Source organism: Triticum urartu, chromosome 2A (genome assembly GCF_056163025.1).
Source record: "Triticum urartu cultivar PI428250 chromosome 2A, HENAU_Tu73, whole genome shotgun sequence".
In the NCBI taxonomy this organism is placed as follows: Eukaryota; Viridiplantae; Streptophyta; class Magnoliopsida; order Poales; family Poaceae; genus Triticum; species Triticum urartu.
This window is the reverse complement of record NC_141874.1, coordinates 97288656-97312118: the sequence shown is the minus strand read 5'-3', so window position 1 is coordinate 97312118 and position 23463 is coordinate 97288656. Positions and strand designations below refer to the sequence as shown.

At 43.9% G+C, this 23463-nt stretch overlaps 1 pseudogene; it reads left to right on the top strand.

The window, feature by feature from the left end:
* Positions 1 to 6931: 6931 nt before the first annotated feature.
* Positions 6932 to 9364, top strand: LOC125535180 (protein FAR1-RELATED SEQUENCE 9-like; annotated as a pseudogene).
* Positions 9365 to 23463: the final 14099 nt, after the last annotated feature.

Genomic DNA, 23463 nt, shown 5'->3' with positions numbered 1-23463 from the left:
CTGCTAGACTTATAGCAAGGCACACATCGGGTCTGGTACACAGCATTGCATACATGATAGATCCTATGGCTGATGCATAGGGAACATCTTTCATATTCTCTCTATCTTCTGTAGTGGTCGGGCATTGAGTCTTACTCAATTTCACACCTTGTAACACAGGCAAGAATCCTTTCTTTGCTTGATCCATTTTGAACTTCTTCAAAATTTTGTCAAGGTATGTTGTTTGTGAAAGTCCAATTAAGCGTTTTGATCTATCTCTATAGATCTTTATGCCTAATATGTAAGCAGCTTCACCGAGGTCTTTCATTGAAAAACTCTTATTCAAGTATCCCTTTATGCTATCCAGAAATTCTACATCATTTCCAATTAGTAATATGTCATCCACATATAATATTAGAAATGCTACAGAGCTCCCACTCACTTTCTTGTAAATACAGGCTTCTCCGAAAGTCTGTATAAAACCAAATGCTTTGATCACACTATCAAAGCGTTTATTCCAACTCCGAGAGGCTTGCACCAGTCCATAAATGGATCGCTGGAGCTTGCACACTTTGTTAGCTCCTTTTGGATCGACAAAACCTTCTGGTTGCATCATATACAACTCTTCTTCCAGAAATCCATTCAGGAATGCAGTTTTGACATCCATTTGCCAAATTTCATAATCATAAAATGCGGCAATTGCTAACATGATTCGGCCGGACTTAAGCATCGCTACGGGTGAGAAGGTCTCATCGTAGTCAATCCCTTGAACTTGCCGAAAACCTTTCGCGACAAGTCGAGCTTTGTAGACAGTAACATTACCATCAGCGTCAGTCTTCTTCTTGAAGATCCATTTATTCTCAATTGCTTGCCGATCATCGGGCAAGTCAACCAAAGTCCATACTTTGTTTTCATACATGGATCCCATCTCAGATTTCATGGCTTCAAGCCACTTTGCGGAATCTGGGCTCACCATCGCTTCTTCATAGTTCGTAGGTTCATCATGATCTAGTAGCATGATTTCCAGAACAGGATTACCGTACCACTCTGGCGCGGATCTTACTCTGGTTGATCTACGAGGTTCAGTAGTATCTTGATCTGAAGTTTCATGACCATCATCATTAGCTTCCTCACTTATTGGTGTAGGTGTCGCAGAAACAGTTTTCTGTGATGTACTACTTTCCAATAAAGGAGCAGGTACAGTTACCTCGTCAAGTTCTACTTTCCTCCCACTCACTTCTTTCGAGAGAAACTCCTTCTCTAGAAAGGATCCATTCTTAGCAACGAATGGCTTGCCTTCGGATCTGTGATAGAAGGTGTACCCAATAGTCTCCTTTGGGTATCCTATGAAGACACATTTCTCCGATTTGGGTTCGAGCTTATCAGGTTGAAGTATTTTCACATAAGCATCGCAGCCCCAAACTTTAAGAAACGACAACTTTGGTTTCTTGCCAAACCACAGTTCATAAGGCGTCATCTCAACGGATTTTGATGGTGCCCTATTTAACGTGAATGCGGCCGTTTCTAGAGCGTATCCCCAAGACGATAGCGGTAAATCAGTAAGAGACATCATAGATCGCACCATATCTAGTAAAGTACGATTACAACGTTCGGACACACCATTACGCTGTGGTGTTCCGGGTGGCGTGAGTTGCGAAACTATTCCACAATTTTTCAAATGTACACCAAACTCGTAACTCAAATATTCTCCTCCACGATCAGATCGTAGAAACATTATTTTCTTGTTACAATGATTTTCAACTTCACTCTGAAATTCTTTGAACTTTTCAAATGTTTCAGACTTATGTTTCATTAAGTAGATATACCCATATCTGCTTAAGTCATCTGTGAAGGTGAGAAAATAACGATATCCGCCACGAGCCTCAATATTCATCGGACCACATACATCGGTATGTATGATTTCCAACAAATCTGTTGCTCTCTCCATAGTACCGGAGAACGGTGTTTTAGTCATCTTGCCCATGAGGCACGGTTCGCAAGTACCAAGTGATTCATAATCAAGTGGTTCCAAAAGTCCATCAGTATGGAGTTTCTTCATGCGCTTTACACCGATATGACCTAAACGACAGTGCCACAAATAAGTTGCACTTTCATTATCAACTCTGCATCTTTTGGCTTCAACATTATGAATATGTGTATCACTACTATCGAGATTCATCAAAAATAGACCACTCTTCAAAGGTGCATGACCATAAAAGATATTATTCATATAAATAGAACAACCATTATTCTCTGATTTAAATGAATAACCGTCTCGCATCAAACAAGATCCAGATATAATGTTCATGCTCAACGCTGGCACCAAATAACAATTATTTAGGTCTAATATTAATCCCGAAGGTAGATGTAGAGGTAGCGTGCCGACCGCGATCACATTGACTTTGGAACCGTTTCCCACACGCATCGTCACCTCGTCCTTTGCCAGTGCCCGCTTATTCCATAGTCCCTGTTTCGAGTTGCAAATATTAGCAACAGAATCAGTATCAAATACCCAGGTGCTACTACGAGCTCTAGTAAGGTACACATCAATAACATGTATATCACATATACCTTTGTTCACCTTGCCATCCTTCTTATCCGCCAAATACTTGGGGCAGTTCCGCTTCCAGTGACCAGTCTGCTTGCAGTAGAAGCACTCAGTTTCAGGCTTAGGTCCAGACTTGGGTTTCTTCTCCTGAGCAGCAACTTGTTTGCTGTTCTTCTTGAAGTTCCCCTTCTTCTTCCCTTTGCCCTTTTTCTTGAAACTAGTGGTCTTGTTAACCATCAACACTTGATGCTCCTTCTTGATTTCTACCTCCGCAGCTTTCAGCATTGCGAAGAGCTCGAGAATAGTCTTGTTCATTCCTTGCATATTATAGTTCATCACGAAGCTCTTGTAGCTTGGTGGCAGTGATTGGAGAATTCTGTCAATGACGCAATCATCCGGAAGATTAACTCCCAATTGAATCAAGTGATTATTATACCCAGACATCTTGAGTATATGCTCACTGACAGAACTGTTCTCCTCCATCTTGCAGCTATAGAACTTATTGGAGACTTCATATCTCTCAATCCGGGCATTTGTTTGAAATATTAACTTCAACTCCTGGAACATCTCATATGCTCCATGACGTTCAAAACGTCGTTGAAGTCCCGATTCTAAGCCGTAAAGCATGGCACACTGAACTATCGAGTAGTCATCAGCTTTGCTCTGCCAGATGTTCATAACATCTGGTGTTGCTCCAGCAGCAGGCCTGGCACCCAGCGGTGCTTCCAGGACGTAATTCTTCTGTGCAGCAATGAGGATAATCCTCAAGTTACGGACCCAGTCCGTGTAATTGCTACCATCATCTTTCAACTTTGCTTTCTCAAGGAACGCATTAAAATTTAACGGAACAACAGCACGAGCCATCTATCTACAATCAACATAAACAAGCAAGATACTATCAGGGACTAAGTTCATGATAAATTTAAGTTCAATTAATCATATTACTTAAGAACTCCCACTTAGATAGACATCCCTCTAATCTTCTAAGTGATCACGTGATCCAAATCAACTAAACCATAACCGATCATCACGTGAGATGGAGTAGTTTTCAATGGTGAACATCGTTATGTTCATCATATCTACTATATGATTCACGCTCGACCTTTCGGTCTCCGTGTTCCGAGGCCATATCTGCATATGCTAGGCTCGTCAAGTTTAACCTGAGTATTCCGCGTGTGCAAAACTGGCTTGGACCCGTTGTAGATGGACGTAGAGCTTATCACACCCGATCATCACGTGGTGTCTGGGCACGACGAACTTTGGCAACGGTGCATACTCAGGGAGAACACTTCTTGATAATTTAGTGAGAGATCATCTTATAATGCTACCGTCAATCAAAGCAAGATAAGATGCATAAAAAGATAAACATCACATGCAATCAATATAAGTGATATGATATGGCCATCATCATCTTGTGCTTGTGATCTCCATCTCCGAAGCACCGTCGTGATCACCATCGTCACCGGCGCGACACCTTGATCTCCATCGTAGCATCGTTGTCGTCTCGCCAATCTTATGCTTCCACGACTATCACTACCGCTTAGTAATAAAGTAAAGCATTACATCGCGATTGCATTGCATACAATAAAACGACAACCATAAGGCTCCTGCCAGTTGCCGATAACTCGGTTACAAAACATGATCATCTCATACAATAAAATTCAGCATCATGTCTTGACCATATCACATCACAACATGCCCTGCAAAAACAAGTTAGACGTCCTCTACTTTGTTGTTGCAAGTTTTACGTGGCTGCTACGGGCTTAAGCAAGAACCAATCTCACCTACGCATCAAAACCACAACGATAGTTTGTCAAATAGACTCCGTTTAACCTTCGCAAGGACCGGGCGTAGCCACACTTGGTTCAACTAAAGTTGGACAGACAGTTGCCCGCAAGCCACCTGTGTGCAAAGCACGTCGGGGGAACCGGTCTCGCGTAAGCGTACGCGTAATGTTGGTCCGGGTCGTCTCGTCCAACAATGCCGCCGAACCAAAGTATGACATGCTGGTAGGCAGTATGACTTATATCGCCCACAACTCACTTGTGTTCTACTCGTGCATATAACATCAACATAAATAACCTAGGCTCGGATGCCACTGTTGGGTTTCGTAGTAATTTCAAAAAAATTCCTACGCACACGCAAGATCATGGTGATGCATAGCAACAAGAGGGGAGAGTGTTGTCTACGTACCCACGCAGACCGACTGCGGAAGCGTTGACACAACGTAGAGGAAGTAGTCGTACGTCTTCACGATCCAACCGATCAAGCACCGAAACTACGGCACCTCCGAGTTCGAGCACACGTTCAGCTCGATGACGATCCCCGGACTCCGATCTAGCAAAGTGTCGGGGAAGAGTTCCGTCAGCATGACGGTGTGGTGACGATCTTGATGTACTACAGTAGCAGGGCTTCGCCTAAACTCCGCTACAGTATTATCGAGGAATATGGTGGCTGGGGGCACCGCACACGGCTAAGGAATAGATCACGTGGATCAACTTGTGTGTTCTAGGGTGCCTCTGCCTCAGTATATAAAGGACTAGAGGGGGGAGGCTGGCCGGCCAAGGTGTGGCGCGCAGGAGAGTCCTACTCCCTCTGGGAGTAGGATTCCCCCCCCCCAATCCTAGTTGGAATAGGATTCGCGGAGGGGGAAAAGAGAGAGAGGGGGCCGGCCACCTCTCCTAGTCCTAATAGGACTAGGGGAAGGGGGAGGCACGCAACCCATGTAGGGCTGCCTCTTCTCTTTTCCACTAAGGCCCATCATGGCCCATTTAGCTCCCGGGGGGTTCCGGTAACCTTCCCGGTACTCCGGTAAAATCCCGATTTCACCCGGAACACTTCCGATATCCAAACATAGGCTTCCAATATATCAATCTTTACGTCTTGACCATTTCGAGACTCCTTGTCATGTCCGTGATCACATCCGGGGCTCCGAACAACCTTCGGTACATCAAAATCCATAAACTCATAATATAACTGTCATCGTAACCTTAAGCGTGCGGACCCTACGGGTTTGAGAACAATGTAGACATGACCGAGACACGTCTCCGGTCAATAACCAATAGAGGGACCTGGATGCCCATATTGGCTCCTACATATTCTACGAAGATCTTTATCGGTCAGACTGCATAACAACATACGTTGTTCCCTTTGTCATCGGTATGTTACTTGCCCGAGATTCGATCATCGGTATCCAATACCTAGTTCAATCTCGTTACCAGCAAGTCTCTTTACTCGTTCTGTAATACATCATCTCGCAACTAACTCATTAGTTGCAATGCTTGCAAGGCTTATGTGATGTGTATTACCGAGAGGGCCCAGAGATACCTCTCCGACAATCGGAGTGACAAAACCTAATCTCGAAATACGCCAACCCAACATGTACCTTTGGGGACACCTGTAGTACTCCTTTATAATCACCCAGTTACGTTGTGACGTTTGGTAGTACCCAAAGTGTTCCTCCGGTAAACGGGAGTTGCATAATCTCATAGTTATAGGAACATGTATAAGTCATGAAGAAAGCAATAGCAACATATTAAACGATCGGGTGCTAAGCTAATGGAATGGGTCATGTCAATCAGATCATTCTCTTAATGATGTGATCCCGTTATTCAAATAACAACTCATTGTTCATGGTTAGGAAACATAACCATCTTTGATCAACGAGCTAGTCAAGTAGAGGCATACTAGTGACACTTTGTTTGTCTATGTATTCACACATGTATTATGTTTCCGGTTAATACGATTCTAGCATGAATAATAAACATTTATCATGATTATAAGGAAATAAATAATAACTTTATCATTGCCTCTAGGGCATATTTCCTTCAGAAACAACTTCTACCAGATCAAATCAGGGCAGTTGGGTGAGTTTCTTGACTCTGAAAAAACATGAACACTTGTGTGTCTCTGAAAACTCATGGAAATCTATGTATCAGAAACATAGCTAGAATTTCCTATTTGTTTTATGTGTGTGGCAGCTAGAAATTCAATTTTGTTTCATGGGTGTGAGTGGAACGAAGGCAAAATACCTACACACCTGTGTGCTTGCTCTATCTCTGCAAAACATGATCCCCTCTGTTACTTGATATTTATTAACCTATGGTACGATTTTGAATGTGTGTGCTTATGTGATAAAAGGTCATTGACTGAAAATTTGTGTGCAAGTGAAGCTGAAAAATCGTTGATAAATGTACCTATGTACCTGAATTTCTGAAACAACAATAGAACTGTTGATAGCAACTAGAGGAAAAATACTTTCAACCAAGACCTATGTATATACATGAAAAAACATGTGCCTTATTTCAAGGAGCTAGTGCTGAAGGGGAAGAGAGCTATGTCCAAGGGAACTTTTCTGTCGATAATCATGAAGATTCGGAGGGATTGTTGCATGCTGATGATGTGATGCAAGATGATTCAGATGATGGAGATGTTTCATCACAGCCACTATCGCCGTATGTTGGCATGGTGTTTTACACATTTGAGGATGCCCGGAAATTCTACAACGACTATGCCTTCAAGCTGGGATACGGCACACATATATATTCTACAAAGTACAGCCAAAAGAGAGGGCAGAAGCAAGAGGATGCAATAATGATTAAGAGGGTCTTTGGGTGTGTGCACGCTAGAAAGCCCGATAACCCGGAAACAAGTAGCACCTCAAAGAGCATTGCAACAGAAACAAGAAACTCCAGCAGGCCGCCTGGTGCTGAAATGGATGTGACAAGAACACGTCAGAAAAACAGGATTCTCCGTCATGATTGTAAGGCACACATGATTGTTGGGCTTAGGGAGGGGACATTGACAGTCACTTGCTTTGTTCTGGAGCATACACATTCATTAATGCAACAACCAGAGCGTGTTAGATACTATCGCTCGCACCGCAAAATACCTGCTAAGGATTACGAACTCTTGTTGACGTTGCATGATATTAACCTGTCAAATTCAGATTGCATGAGTTTCCTTGGCAGGATACATGGAGGTGACCCCAGGATACTGCCGTATGTGAAGAGGGATGTTGCGAATGAACGTGCAAAGCTTCGGGAAGCGATAACGCGGCAAGACATGGACATGACAATGAAGTACTTTGAGAGGAGGAAGGTCGAGAATCCAAAGCTTTTCTTTGCGAAGCAAAAAGATCCTTCCACAAACTCTGTCACTGCATTGTTTTGGATTGATGGGAGGACAAGGGCGTTGTACCCGAAATATAAAGATTGTGTGTTCTTTGACACAACTTTTTGCACCAACAGATACAATATGCCCTTTTGTCCTATAGTTGGTATCAACAACCACCTCCAAACCATTTCACTCGGGTGTGCTTTGTTGCCGGATGAGATTATTGAAACGTTTAAGTGGGTCTTTGAGCAATGGATGGTTGCAATGGACAATGAGCATCCAAAGAACATAATGACTAACCAGGACCAAGCAATGGCAACAACTATAGAGCAGGTGCTCCCAAATACTTGCCATAGGTGTTGCAAGTTTCATGTGTTTAGCAACGTGCGTTCTAAGTTGGGGAGGCTGCTGAGCAGAGATGAGGCGTTTGCAGATATGTTTTACACTTGTATCAACAACTCTAAAACGGTTGAAGAATTTGAGGAAACATGGCAGCACATGTTGTAGTGTTTCGAAGTTGCTGAAAACAAACACTTGAAGAACATGTGGCGAACAAGACATATGTGGGCTCCAGCGTACTTCAAGAACAATTTCTTCCCATTCACAAGCACGACAGGCAGGTCCGAGGGGCTCAACTCATATTTCAAGACAATAATTCGTCCGGCTGATTCTGTATGGAGGTTTGTGTAACAGTATGAACTGTGCCAGGAAACTGTGCTTGATCGCGAGGACAATGCCGGCTTCACTGGTGAAACGACTGCTCCTCCACTATACTCTCGGTAGGCCAGCTTCACTATACCAAAGCAAAAAATCAAAAAAATGTTTTGTCATGATTTGTTTTGTGAACTTTGCTTCCTTTTGTGATGTTGCAGATACAACATTGAGCGCCAAGCTGCTGATTACTACACACGCAACATCTTTGGCAAGTTCCAGAAACAAGTGACTGCGTCTACCGGCTACATTATCAACCAAGACGCTGAGTACCAAGGGCGAGGCCTCATGTTCAATCTAACATCAAGCTTATATGAGAACCCAAAGCTCTTCTCTATGCGTGTTATGATGGATGAAGGGGTGTTTCAATGTAGTTGCCACTACTTTGAGATGAATGGCCTGTTTTGCGCCCACATAATAAGGGTGATGGTGCACCTCAATGTGCAAGTTATTCCACAACAATACTTGTTGGACAGGTGGTCTGAAGCAGCAACAACAAGCATGGCCAGAACTGGGCGATTGCTAGAATTTGGGCACCCCTCGACAAACACGCTCAAATACAACTCCTTGTGCCGAAGGTTGACATGGCTCGCCTCTGATGCATGTTGCAATGATGATGCATACAAGATATTAGATGAAGCAATAAAAGTTCTTGAGCCTGCCATAGCAGCAGCAAAAAGAGGAGGACTGCCAGAACAACAAGCAACGCATCACAGTGAACCCCCAACGCAACCTGCTGTTGCAACGGGAGCGTTGAATGATGACAACCCACAGCCTGAAAGCGCAGAGATGCTACGAAACCCAACTCGTGTGCCTAAGAAAGGTCGGCCAACTGAAATAGAGAAGAGGAAGAAGACTCTGGTGGAGCAACGAGATGATAAGCAGAAGAAGAAGTCGAAACAAGAAGAGAAGAAGCCAATGGCAGCAGTGAAGCCAAAATCTGAAAAAGGAGTATTCGCTGCAAGTTCTGCAAAGAAGAATGTCACAACGTGCATACGTGTGGACCCCTAAAAGCTGCGACAGAGGCGGCAACAGCACTGCCTACATGTCAATTCTGCTCCGAGGTGGGACATGTTGTGCCAACTTGTGCATACTGGAGAGCCATGATGACAAATGATCCAAGAAATGCCCAAGCAACGCAACACAACCTCTAGGAAGAAAAAAATGAGAGAAAAACTTGGGAAAGTTCTTGGTCCTGTTGAAGGATGTTTTGCATTTTCTTTTCAGCCTCACTTCATGTGCTTTGAGCAAAAACATTCAAAAATACTCTTTTTTGCAACCTTGATGATGTATTCAGGTTATATTTCAATTTGAGACATACAAAGATAGCTCACATTTTTGTTACAAGATATATTATGTGTGTCTTGGATTTGAGACATACAAGATATCTCACATTTTGTGTCGTAGTTTTGAGGTCTTTGCCATATTTCCAGTAATGCTTTGTTTCGTGATTCGTGTTGTACATTTTTTCATCCATTGCATATACATGAATGTACCATTTGTTTTCATGTTGCGACATAAATGTTTCTGGTGCTTACTAAAAGCTATTGTATACATGGATGTTGGTACATGGCATGTGTTGTTATGGGGAGGACGCCTTATTTCAGAAAACTGGTAAGCAAAAAAAACTGCAACACAGATAGTTCACATATCTGCATGGATAGTTCAGAAACCCTAGTCATTTTCATTCATCTCTGCATCCGTCTCTAGTTCACACTGACAACACTCATGTTCACATTGACAGCACAACATGGGTGATGCTCGAGTATTTCAAAAGAAAAAAGAGGAACAAAGGGACATGCCCCAGCATGATACATCCTCCAGCTTGGGTTCCACAAAAGATAAAGTAGATGGTTAACATCATACATTGCTGTTTCCAGTTACACAAAAGGATGTAGCTTAAAACTATCTAGGAAAGACTTTGCTCCGATTGACATCTTCTATGAGCTACCCAACAGTTTCTGGAACTCTTCGGCTGAGTTGAGTGTGTTTTGCAGGTGCTTAAAAAGCTTCGCTGCAACAAATGATCGAAATTTGAGCAACGACCTCGTGTCCTGGACATACAACAAGGGAAGCTTCAAAAGTTATTTATGAGAAAAATACAAAAAACATGATTACCATTAGAAAACTAGCAAAAATGGAAACAACAAGTGTTCCGAAAACAACAAGTTATTTAGCTACTAGTGTTGCATAGCAAAATGGGCATACCGTGCTGAATGGCCTCATCCCCCTGTCAGTTAGATTCTCCATATATAGAATAGAAAATAACCCACAATCAAACCTGCCAAAAAAATATTCACAAATACATTGCTCACTTGACAACAAAACATAGAAAGTTGTGGATGGACACATGAAAAAAAGGAAAACTGGTCAGAGAACAATACGTTGTTGACTGCCGCGGGTACCCACTCGGGCTGAGACGATCAAACTTGTCAAAATCAAAGTTCCATGGGTTTCGTTCTCTAACCAAAGTCTTGAAGTTGGCTATCTACAAAATTTGATATTGCAAAAAGATGGATTACACAGTTCTATCTTCTATGATTGGTACCACAACATCAATTTTTATATAGAGAGAGAAATGAAAAAGGAGAAAGGAAAGAGGTGTAGCGTCCATACCAGATTGCAACATGGCTTCTCAAGGATGCTGACATAGTCAGGGTCATCACCCCTCGAGTCAAAAACGTTGAATTGTTTGTGCATCAATTTTGCAACCACAACTGCCCAGTGCCCGTCCTTGACAATGGTGAAGAACAACTGCAAAATTAAGAAACAAGAATTAACTTAAGAAAAACAGAGCATGTTGCGCTAGGATAGCTTTGATGCCAGAACGGAAGTTTTTTACTTGATCAGATTTCATGATGTTGTTTCTTTCACAGGCCCTCTCGAGATCTTTGCTGCAAGAACGTGTCTGAAATGAGCTTGGGTCCACGGCAAGCTTAGACTGATGCAAAGAAGAAGGTATTGGTTAGAAAGAAAATGGAAGTTGCGGGCAGAAACTCTATTGTGAAAAAAATTAAAAAATGGGTAGTTGACTCACGGCTGTATGCGATGAGAACGCAAACTTCCTAGGTTTGCTTTTGCTATACATGTGCTCGATGTTGAAACTTTCAACATAAAGTGACATGACCTCATTGTTCAAATGTGCTCGCTTTTTTAGCCTGTTGCTGAAATGCTTGAAAGAAACATCAAACCCAGCTATCCTAATGAATAGTGGCTCGGTTAGTGGCAAACAAGATGGATGGAACGAACAATTTCTCAGCACAAAAAAGTGCTAAAACACACTTACAAGGGCTCGCCTTTGAGAGGGTCCTTTATGTGGTAATTTGTGCAACAGTACTGCTTCTATATGGCATCGTCGGAAGCATTAACTTTGATCTTCTTCATCCTCTTCAGCTTCGGTGCATTTTCTGGCGATTTTGCAGCTCTCTTGAGTGTGGGCTTCTTCGCATCACATTTTCCCCTGCTGCTTGATGTCTACTACACAACCTTCTTCTTGTAGACGTTGTTGGGCCTCCAAGTGAAGAGGTTTGTAGGACAGTAGAAAATTTCCCTCAAGTGGATGACCTAAGGTTTATCAATCCGTAGGAGGCGTAGGATGAAGATGGTCTCTCTCAAGCAACCCTGCAACCAAATAACAAAGAGTCTCTTATGTCCCTAACACACCCAATACAATGGTAGATTGTATAGGTGCACTAGTTCGGCAAAGAGATGGTGATACAAGCGGTATATGGATGGTAGATAATGGTTTTTGTAATCTGAAAATATAAAAACAGCAAGGTAACTAATGATAAAAGTGAGCACAAATGGTATTGCAATGCGTTGAAACAAGGCCTAGGGTTCATACTTTCACTAGTGCAAGTCCTCTCAACAATAATAACATAATTGGATCATATCACTATCCCTCAACATGCAACAAAGAGTCACTCCAAAGTCACTAATAGCGGAGAACAAACGAAGAGATTATGGTAGGGTACGAAACCACCTCAAAGTTATCCTTTCTGATCTATCTATTCGAGAGTCCATAGTAAAATAACGTGAAGCTATTCTTTCCGTTAAATCTACCATAGAGTTCGTACTAGAATAACACCTTAAGAAACAAATCAACCAAAACCCTAATGTCACCTAGATACTCCAATGTCACCTCAAGTATCCGTGGGTATGATTATACGATATGCATCACACAATCTCAGATTCATCTATTCAACCAACACAAAGTACTTCAAAGAGTGCCCCAAAGTTTCTACCGGAGAGTCAAGACGAAAACATGTGCCAACCCATATGCATAGGTTCATGGGCAGAACCCGCAAGTTGATCACCAAAACATACATCAAGTGGATCACATGATATCCCATTGTCACCACAGATAAGCACGTGCAATTCATACATCAAGTGTTCTCAAATCCTTAAAGACTCAATCCGATAAGATAACTTCAAAGGGAAAACTCAATCCATTACAAGAGAGTAGAGGGGGAGAAACATCATAAGATCCAACTATAATAGCAAAGCTCGCGATACATCAAGATCGTATCACCTCAAGAACACGAGAGAGAGAGAGATCAAACACATAGCTACTGGTACATACCCTCAGCCCCGAGGGAGAACTACTCCCTCCTCGTCATGGAGAGCATCGGGATGACGAAGATGGCCACCGGAGAGGGATTCCCCCTCCGGTAGGGTGCCAGAACGGGTCTAGATTGGTTTTCGGTGGCTACGGAGGCTTCTAGCGGCGGAACTCCCGATCTACTGTGCTCCCCGAAGTTTTTAGGGTATATGGGTATATATAGGAGGAAGAAGTACGTCGATGGATCTCCGGGCTGTCCATGAGGCAGGGGGGCGCGCCCAGGGGGGTGGGCGCGCCCCCACCCTCGTGGGCAACCCGGGACTCTCCTGGTCCATCTCCGATACTCCGTGGGCTTCTTCTGGTCCAAAAATAAGTTCCGTGAAGTTTCAGGTCAACTGGACTCCGTTTGATTTTCCTTTTCTGCATACTCTAAAACAAGGAAAAAAACAGAAACTGGTACTGGGCTCTGGGTTAATAGGTTAGTCCCAAAAATAATATAAAAGTGCATAATAAAGCCCATAAACATCCAAAACAGATAATATAATAGCATGGAACAATCAAAAATTATAGATACGTTGGAGACGTATCACTGCTCACTTCAATCACCACCTCCTCTCTTGTCTCAGCTACTCCTGCTTCTGCCCCACAAATGAAAAAGAAAAATAAAACAGAAACAAGATAAGAAAAAATAATGGTTTGGAGCATGGAAGTGCTAAGTTTCTATAAACAAAACAAAACATGGGTTGGAGCACAAGTAGTTGGGGAAGATGAGTGGAATAACCTGCAGGGCCTGTCGACATTTGAGACGTGTTGCGATGGGAGTCACATCGAAAACTGGCCCAACTGAGGTAGCCGGAGATTCACCAAACAAAGGGCTCCTCGCACGAATCGACAAGAAGGAGTCCAAATCTGCAACAGAAGTTTTTGCAGGGGATGTACAAACTTGAGGAAACTCCTGAAATAGTAGATCATCATCACTCCCCGGTTCGAACAATCTAAAAGAAGGTCCGTCTTCAAGCGTGCCTGGCCTTCTCGTCAGATTCACATGTGCGAAGCTTGGGCTGCGAGGGGGCTTAAGTTCAGTGCCGTTTACCTTGCTGCCTGAGTCTTCTCCCCTACCATTTCTCTGATCATTGCCATTGCTTTGATCATTTTCAGTGTTGTCATCGCTCATCCTGGGTGGGGCATCATTGTTTTGACCTACTTCCGCTGCTGGTTGCTTGGGCTGTTGCGGAGATGGTACAGTGGCAGTGGCTGGTTGCTTGGGCTCTTGCTTGGGTTGTTGCGGAGGCAGTACAGTGGCAGTGGCATCATCCATGCATGCAGTCCCGTGTGTGCCAAGATGAATGTTGGGCTGCTCCGGATGCTTGGGCTATTGCGCAAAAGGTTCAGTTGCAGTCCCATTAGACATGCCTGCAGCAGAAGTCCCCCTGGTACACTGAAAGTGATGCCTTCACCTTCAGCTCTCTGTCCATGAATGTTGCACTCAGCTTTGTGTGCCTCAGACAACATTAGGCCCATCCGCTTGCAGTACATGCCTTGCAAGACCCTCCCAAATGAGCTGAATGCAACATTAAGTTCTCTCGCATGGAGCTCTTTGTGCTTGTTATATATGACTTGCATTTGTGGGGGCAACTGCGATGCACGGAAACAATGGCATTAGATTGGTAGGGACAGTAGTTTGTAACATGCCAGTGAAACGAAGGTGCAAAAAATATGAAAAAGGAAAAAATGAGTTGCGAGAAAAAAAAACCCACCTCTAACTCCTCGATTGTTGGCAATGCATGGAGCCACTCCTCCAAAGAGCCGCACACGTCGTCACCACTCTCCATGTTAGCTGGAGGCGGCTCATGCACATGCTCTGCGCTGCCATTAGTACCCCCTGTACCGACGTGAGGTGGGCTTTGAGAACCCGCATATGCTCCCACATGTACATTTGCTTGCATGTGGGAGCTCTCCGTGTTGGGTAACGTAGCATAAATTCAAAATTTTCCTACGTGTCACCAAGATCTATCTATGGAGTCATCTAGCAACGAGGGAGGAGTGGATCTACATACCCTTGTAGATCGCGCGCGGAAGCGTTCAAGAGAACGGGGTTGATGGAGTCGTACTCGTCGTGATCCAAATCACCGATGATCCTAGCGCCGAACGGACGGCACCTCCGCGTTCAACACACGTACGGAGCAGCGACGTCTCCTCCTTCTTGATCCAGCAAGGGGGGAGGAGAGGTTGAGGAAGATGGCTCCAAGAGGAGCACGACGGCGTGGTGGTGGTGGAGCTGCAGTACTCCGGCAGGGCTTCGCCAAACTCTATGGAGGAGGAGGTGTTGGAGAGGGAGAGGGAGGCACCAAAAGACAAGGTAAGAAGTCCTCCATCTCCCCACTATATATAGGAGGGCCAAGGGGGGGGGGTGCGGCCAAGGGGAGGAATCCCTCCTCCCCAAGGCACCTAGGAGGTGCCTTCCCCTCCTAGGACTCTTCCTTTAGGGTTTCCCCCACCCTAGGCGCATGGGCCCTAGGGGGAAGTGGCGCCCCAGCCCACTTTGGGCTGGATCCCTTCCCTCTTCAGCCCATGGGGCCCTCCAGGATAGGTGGCCCCACCCGGTGGACCCCCGGGACCCTTCCGGTGGTCCCGGTACAATACCGGTGACCCCAAAACTTGTCCTGATGGCCGAAATAGCACTTCCTATATATAATTCTTTACCTCCGAACCATTCCGGAACTCCTCGTGACGTCCGGGATCTCATCCGGGACTCCGAACAACATTCGGGTTACTGCATATACATATCCCTACAACCCTAGCGTCACCGAACCTTAAGTGTGTAGACCCTACGGGTTCGGGAACCATGCAAACATGACCGAGACGTTCTCCGGTCAATAACCAACAGCGGGATCTGGATACCCATGTTGGCTCCCACATGTTCCACGATGATCTCATCGGATGAACCACGATGTCAAGGACTTAATCAATCCCGTATACAATTCCCTTTGTCTATCGGTACGACACTTGCCCGAGATTCGATCGTCGGTATCCCAATACCTTGTTCAATCTCGTTACCGGCAAGTCTCTTTACTCGTTCCGTAACACATCATCCCGTGATCAACTCCTTGATCACATTGTGCACATTATGATGATGTGCTACCGAGTGGGCCCAGAGATACCTCTCCGTTTACACGGAGTGACAAATCCCAGTCTCGATTCGTGCCAACCCAACAGACACTTTCGGAGATACCTGTAGTGTACCTTTATAGCCACCCAGTTATGTTGTGACGTTTGGCACACCCAAAGAACTCCTACGGTATCCGGGAGTTGCACAATCTCATGGTCTAAGGAAATGATACTTGACATTAGAAAAGCTTTAGCATATGAACTACATGATCTTGTGCTAGGCTTAGGATTGGGTCTTTGTCCATCACATCATTCTCCTAATGATGTGATCCCGTTATCAATGACATCCAATGTCCATGGTCAGGAAACCGTAACCATCTATTGATCAACGAGCTAGTCAACTAGAGGCTTACTAGGGACATGGTGTTGTCTATGTATCCACACATGTATCTGAGTTTCCTATCAATACAATTTTAGCATGGATAATAAACGATTATCATGAACAAGGAAATATAATAATAACTAATTTATTATTGCCTCTAGGGCATATTTCCAACAGTCTCCCACTTGCACTAGAGTCAATAATCCAGTTCACATCGATATGTGATTAACACTCAAGGTCACATCCCCATGTGACTAACACCCAAAGAGTTTACTAGAGTCAATAATCTAGTTCACATTACCATGTGATTAACACTCGGTGAGTTCTGGGTTTGAACATGTTATGCTTGTGAGAGATGTTATAGTCAACGGGTCTGAACCTTTCAGATCCGTATGTACTTCGCAAATATCTATGTCATCTTGTAGATGCACCTACTACGCTATATTTGGAGCCATTTCAAATAACTGTTCTACTTGGAGCTATTCTAAATTGTTGCTCCATTATACGTATCCGGTATCTCTACTCAGAGCTATCCGGATAGGTGTTAAGCTTGCATCGACGTAACTCTTTACGTCGAACTCTTTATCACCTCCATAACCGAGAAACATATCCTTATTCCTCTAAAGATAATTTAGACCGCTATCTGGTGATCTACTCCTAGATTACCTTTGTACCCTCTTGCCAGATATGTGGCAGGGCACACATCAGGTGCGGTACACAGCATAGCATACTGTAGAGCCTACGTCTTAAGCATAGGGGACGACCTTCATCCTTTCTCTCTATTCTGCCGTGGTCGAGCTTTAAGTCTTAACTTCATACCTTACAACTCAGGCAAGAACTTCTTTGACTGATCCATCTTGAACACCTTCAAGATCATGTCAAGGTATGTGCTCATTTGAAAGTACCATTAAGCGTTTTGATCTATCCTTATAGATCTTGATGCTCAATGTTCAAGCAGCTTAATCCAGGCTTTCCATTGAAAAAGACTTTCCAAATAACCCTATATGCTTTCTAGAAATTCTACATCATTTCTGATCAACAATATGTCAACATATACTTATCAGAAATTCTATAGTGCTCCCACTCACTTCTTTGGAAATACAAGTTTCTCATAAACTTTGTATACACCCAAAATCTTTGATCATCTCATCAAAGCATACATTCCAACTCCGAGATGCTCACTCCAGTCCTTAGAAGGATTGCTGGAGCTTTGCATACTTATTAGCATTTTCAGGATTGACAAAATCATCCGGTTGTATCACATACAACCTTTCCTCAAGAAAATCATCGAAGAAACAATGTTTTGACATCCTATCTGCAAAATTTCATAAATAATACAGTAATCGCTAATATAATTCCAACAGACTCTTAGCATCGCTACGAGTGAGAAAGTCTCACCGTAGTCAACTCTTTGAACTTGTCGGAAAACATCTTAACGACAAGTCGAGCTTTCTTAATGGTGATACTTACCATCATTGTCCGTCTTCCTTTTAAAATCCATCTGCACTCAACAGCCTTACGACCATCGAGCTGTTCTGCCAAAGTCTACACTTTGTTTTCATACATGGATCCTCTCTCGGATTTTATGGCCTCGAGCCATTTATCGGAATCCGGGCCCACCATCGTTTCTCCATAGCTCGTAGGTTCATTGTTGTCTAGCAACATGACTTCCAAGACAGGATTACGTACCACTCTGAAGTAGTACGCATCCTTGTCATCCCACGAGGTTTGGTAGTGACTTGATCTGAAGTTTCATGATCACTATCATAAGCTTCCACTTCAATTGGTGTAGGTGCCACAGGAACAACTCCCTGTGCCCTGTCACACACTAGTTGAAGAGACGGTTCAATAGCCTCATCAAGTCTCCACCATCCTCCCGCTCAATTCTTTCGAGAGAAACTTTTCCTCGAGAAAGAACCCAATTCTAGAAACAATCCCTTATTGCTTTCGAATCTGAGATAGGAGGTATACCCAACTGTTTTGGGTGTCCTATGAAGATGCATTTATCCGCTTTGGGTTCGAGCTTATCAGCCTGAAACTTTTCACATAAGCGTCGCAACCCCAAACTTTTAAGAAATGACAGCTTAGGTTTCTCTAAACCATAGTTCATATGGTGTCATCTCATCAGAATTACGTGGTGCCCTATTTAAAGTGAATGTGGTTGTCTTTAATGCCTAACCCATAAACTATCGTGGTAATTCGATAAGAGACATCATGGTATGCATCATATCCAATAGGGTGCAGTTATGATGTTCGGACACACCATCACACTATGGCGTTCCAGGCTGTATTAGTTGTGAAACAATTTCCACAATGTCTTAATTCTGTGCCAAACTTGTAATTCAGATATTCATCTCTATGATCATATCACAGATCTTTTATCCTCTTGTCACGACGATCTTTGAACTTCACCCTGAAATTACTTGAACCTTTCAATAATTCAGACTCGTGATTCATCAAGTAAATATACTCAACATCTACTCAAATCATCTGTGAAGTAAGAACATAACAATATCCACTACACGCCTCAGCACTCATTGGACTGCACACATCAAAATGTATTACTTCCAACAAGTTGCTTTCTAGTTCCATTTTACTGAAAACGAGGCTTTCAGTCATCTTGCCCATGTGGTATGATTTGCATGTCTCAAGTGATTCAAAATCAAGTGAGTCCAAACGATCCATCTGTATAGAGTTTCTTCATGCACATCTACCAACAAACATGGTTCGCATGTCTCAATCCTTTCAAAATGAGTGAGTCCAAAGATCCATCAACATGGAGCTTCTTCATGCATTTTATACCGATATGACTTAAGTGGCAGTGCCACAAGTAGGTGGTACTATCATTACTATCTTATATCTTTGGCATGAACATGTGTATCACTATGATCGAGATTCAATGAACCATTCATTTTAGGTGCAAGACCATTGAAGGTATTATTCAAATAAACAGAGTAACCATTATTCTCTTTAAATGAATAACCGTATTGCGATAGACATAATCCAATCATGTCTATGCTCAACGCAAACACCAATCTCGATGGTAGAGGGAGCGTACGATATTTGATCAACCTTGGAAATACTTCCAACACATATCGTCATCTCACCTTTAGCTAGTCTCCGTTTATTCCGTAGCTTTTATTTCGAGTTACTAACACTCAGCAACCGAACCGGTATCTAATACCCTGGTGCTACTAGGAGTACTAGTAAAGTGCACATTAACACAATGTATATCCAATATACTTCTATCGACCTTGCCAGCCTTCTCATCTACCAAGCATCTAGGGTAATTCTGCTCCAGTGGCTGTTCCCTTTATTACAGAAGCACTTAGTCTCGGGTTTGGGTTCAACCTTGGGTTTCTTCACTAGAGCAGCAGCTGATTTGCCGTTTCATGAAGCATCCCTTTTTTGCCCTTGCCCTTCTTGAAACTAGTGGTTTCACCAACCATCAACAATTGATGCTCCTTCTTGATCTCTACTTTTGTGGTGTCAAACATCGCGAATATCTCAAGGATCATCATATATGTCCCTGATATATTATAGTTCATCACGAAGCTCAAGCAGCTTGGTGGTAATGACTTCGGAGAACCATCACTATTTCATCTGGAAGATCAACTCCCACTCGATTCAAGCGATTGTTGTACTCAGACAATCTGAGCACAAGTTCAACAATTGAGCTTTTCTCCCTTAGTTTGCAGGCTAAGAAAATCGTCGGAGGTCTTATACTTCTTGACGTGGGCACGAGCCTGAAATCCCAATTTCAGCCCTCAAAACATCTCATATGTTTTGCGACGTTTCAAAACCGTCTTTGGTGCCTCAATTCTAAACCGTTTAACTGAACTATCACGTAGTTATCAAAATGTGTATGTTAGATGTTCGCAACATCCACAGATGACGTTCGAGGTTCAGCACACTGAGCGGTGCATTAAGGACATAAGCCTTCTATGAAGCAATGAGGACAATCCTCAGTTTACGGACCTAGTCCGCATAATTGCTACTATCAACTTTCAACTAAATTTTCTCTAGGAACATATCTAAACAGTAGAACTGAAGCGCGAGCTACGGCATAATTTGCGAAGACCTTTTGACTATGTTCAGGATAATTAAGTTCATCTTATGAACTCCCACTCAGATAGACATCCCTCTAGTCATCTAAGTGATTACATGATCCGAGTCAACTAGGCCGTGTCCGATCATCACGTGAGACGGACTAGTCATCATCGGTGAACATCTTCATGTTGATCGTATCTACCATACGACTCATGCTCGACCTTTCGGTCTCTTGTGTTCCGAGGCCATGTCTGTACATGCTAGGCTCGTCAAGTCAACCTAAGTGTTTCGCGTGTGTAAATCTGGCTTACACCCGTTGTATGTGAACGTAAGAATCTATCACACCCGATCATCACGTGGTGCTTCGAAACGACGAACTTTCGCAACGGTGCACAGTTAGGGGGAACACCTTCTTGAAATTTTAGTGAGGGATCATCTTATTTACTACCGTCGTTCTAAGTAAAAAAGATGTATAAACATGATAAACATCACATGCAATCAAATAATAGTGACATGATATGGCCAATATCATATAGCTCCTTTGATCTCCATCTTGGGGCTCCATGATCATCATCGTCACCGGCATGACACCATGATCTCCTTCATCATGATCTCCATCATCGTGTCTTCATGAAGTTGTCTCGCCAACTATTACTTCTACTACTATGGCTAACGGTTAGCAATAAAGTAAAGTAATTACATGACGTTTATGTTGACACGCAGGTCATAAATAAATTAAGACAACTCCTATGGCTCCTGCCGGTTGTCATACTCATCGACATGCAAGTCGTGATTCCTATTACAAGAACATGATCAAGCTCATACATCACATATATCATTCATCACATCCTTTTGGCCATATCACATCACATAACATACCCTGCAAAAACAAGTTAGACGTCCTCTAATTGTTGTTTGCATGTTTTACGTGGCTGCTATGGGTTTCTAGCAAGAACGTTTCTTACCTACGCAAAAACCACAACGTGATATGCCAATTGCTATTTACCCTTCATAAGGACCCTTTTCATCGAATCCGATCCGACTAAAGTGGGAGAGACAGACACCCGCTAGCCACCTTATGCAACTAGTGCATGTCAGTCGGTGGAACCAGTCTCACGTAAGAGTACGTGTAAGGTCGGTCCGGGCCGCTTCATCCCACAATGCCACCGAATCAAGATTGGACTAGTAACGGTAAGCATATTGAACAAAATCAACGCCCACAACTACTTTGTGTTCTACTCGTGCATAGAAACTACGCATAGACCTAGCTCATGATGCCACTGTTGGGTAACGTAGCATAAATTCAAAATTTTCCTACGTGTCACCAAGATCTATCTATGGAGTCATCTAGCAACGAGGGAGGAGTGGATCTACATACCCTTGTAGATCACGCGCGGAAGCGTTCAAGAGAACGGGGTTGATGGAGTCGTACTCGTCGTGATCCAAATCACCGATGATCCTAGCGCCGAACGGACGGCACCTCCGCGTTCAACACACGTACGGAGCAGCGACGTCTCCTCCTTCTTGATCCAGCAAGGGGGGAGGAGAGGTTGAGGAAGATGGCTCCAACAGCAGCACGACGGCGTGGTGGTGGTGGAGCTGCAGTACTCCGGCAGGGCTTCGCCAAACACTATGGAGGAGGAGGTGTTGGAGAGGGAGAGGGAGGCACCAAAAGCCAAGGTAAGAAGTCCTCCATCTCCCCACTATATATAGGAGGGCCAAGGGGGGGGGGCGCCGGCCCTAGGATATCTAATCTCCTAGGGGGGTGCGGCCAAGGGGAGGAATCCCTCCTCCCCAAGGCACCTAGGAGGTGCCTTCCCCTCCTAGGACTCTTCCTTTAGGGTTTCCCCCACCCTAGGCGCATGGGCCCTAGGGGGAAGTGGCGCCCCAGCCCACTTTGGGCTGGATCCCTTCCCTCTTCAGCCCATGGGGCCCTCCAGGATAGGTGGCCCCACCCGGTGGACCCCCGGGACCCTTCCGGTGGTCCCGGTACAATACCGGTGACCCCGAAACTTGTCCCGATGGCCGAAATAGCACTTCCTATATATAATTCTTTACCTCCGGACCATTCCGGAACTCCTCGTGACGTCCGGGATCTCATCCGGGACTCCGAACAACATTCGGGTTACTGCATATACATATCCCTACAACCCTAGCGTCACCGAACCTTAAGTGTGTAGACCCTACGGGTTCGGGAACCATGCAGACATGACCGAGACGTTCTCCGGTCAATAACCAACAGCGGGATCTGGATACCCATGTTGGCTCCCACATGTTCCACGATGATCTCATCGGATGAACCACGATGTCAAGGACTTAATCAATCCCGTATAAAATTCCCTTTGTCTATCGGTACGACACTTGCCCGAGATTCGATCATCGGTATCCCAATACCTTGTTCAATCTCGTTACCGGCAAGTCTCTTTACTCGTTCCGTAACACATCATCCCGTGATCAACTCCTTGATCACATTGTGCACATTATGATGATGTCCTACCGAGTGGGCCCAGAGATACCTCTCCGTTTACACGGAGTGACAAATCCCAGTCTCGATTCATGCCAACCCAACAGACACTTTCGGAGATACCTGTAGTGTACCTTTATAGCCACCCAGTTACGTTGTGACGTTTGGCACACCCAAAGCACTCCTACGGTATCCGGGAGTTGCACAATCTCATGGTCTAAGGAAATGATACTTGACATTAGAAAAGCTTTAGCATATGAACTACATGATCTTGTGCTAGGCTTAGGATTGGGTCTTTGTCCATCACATCATTCTCCTAATGATGTGATCCCGTTATCAATGACATCCAATGTCCATGGTTAGGAAACCGTAACCATCTATTGATCAACGAGCTAGTCAACTAGAGGCTTACTAGGGACATGGTGTTGTCTATGTATCCACACATGTATCTGAGTTTCCTATCAATACAATTTTAGCATGGATAATAAACGATTATCATGAACAAGGAAATATAATAACAACTAATTTATTATTGCCTCTAGGGC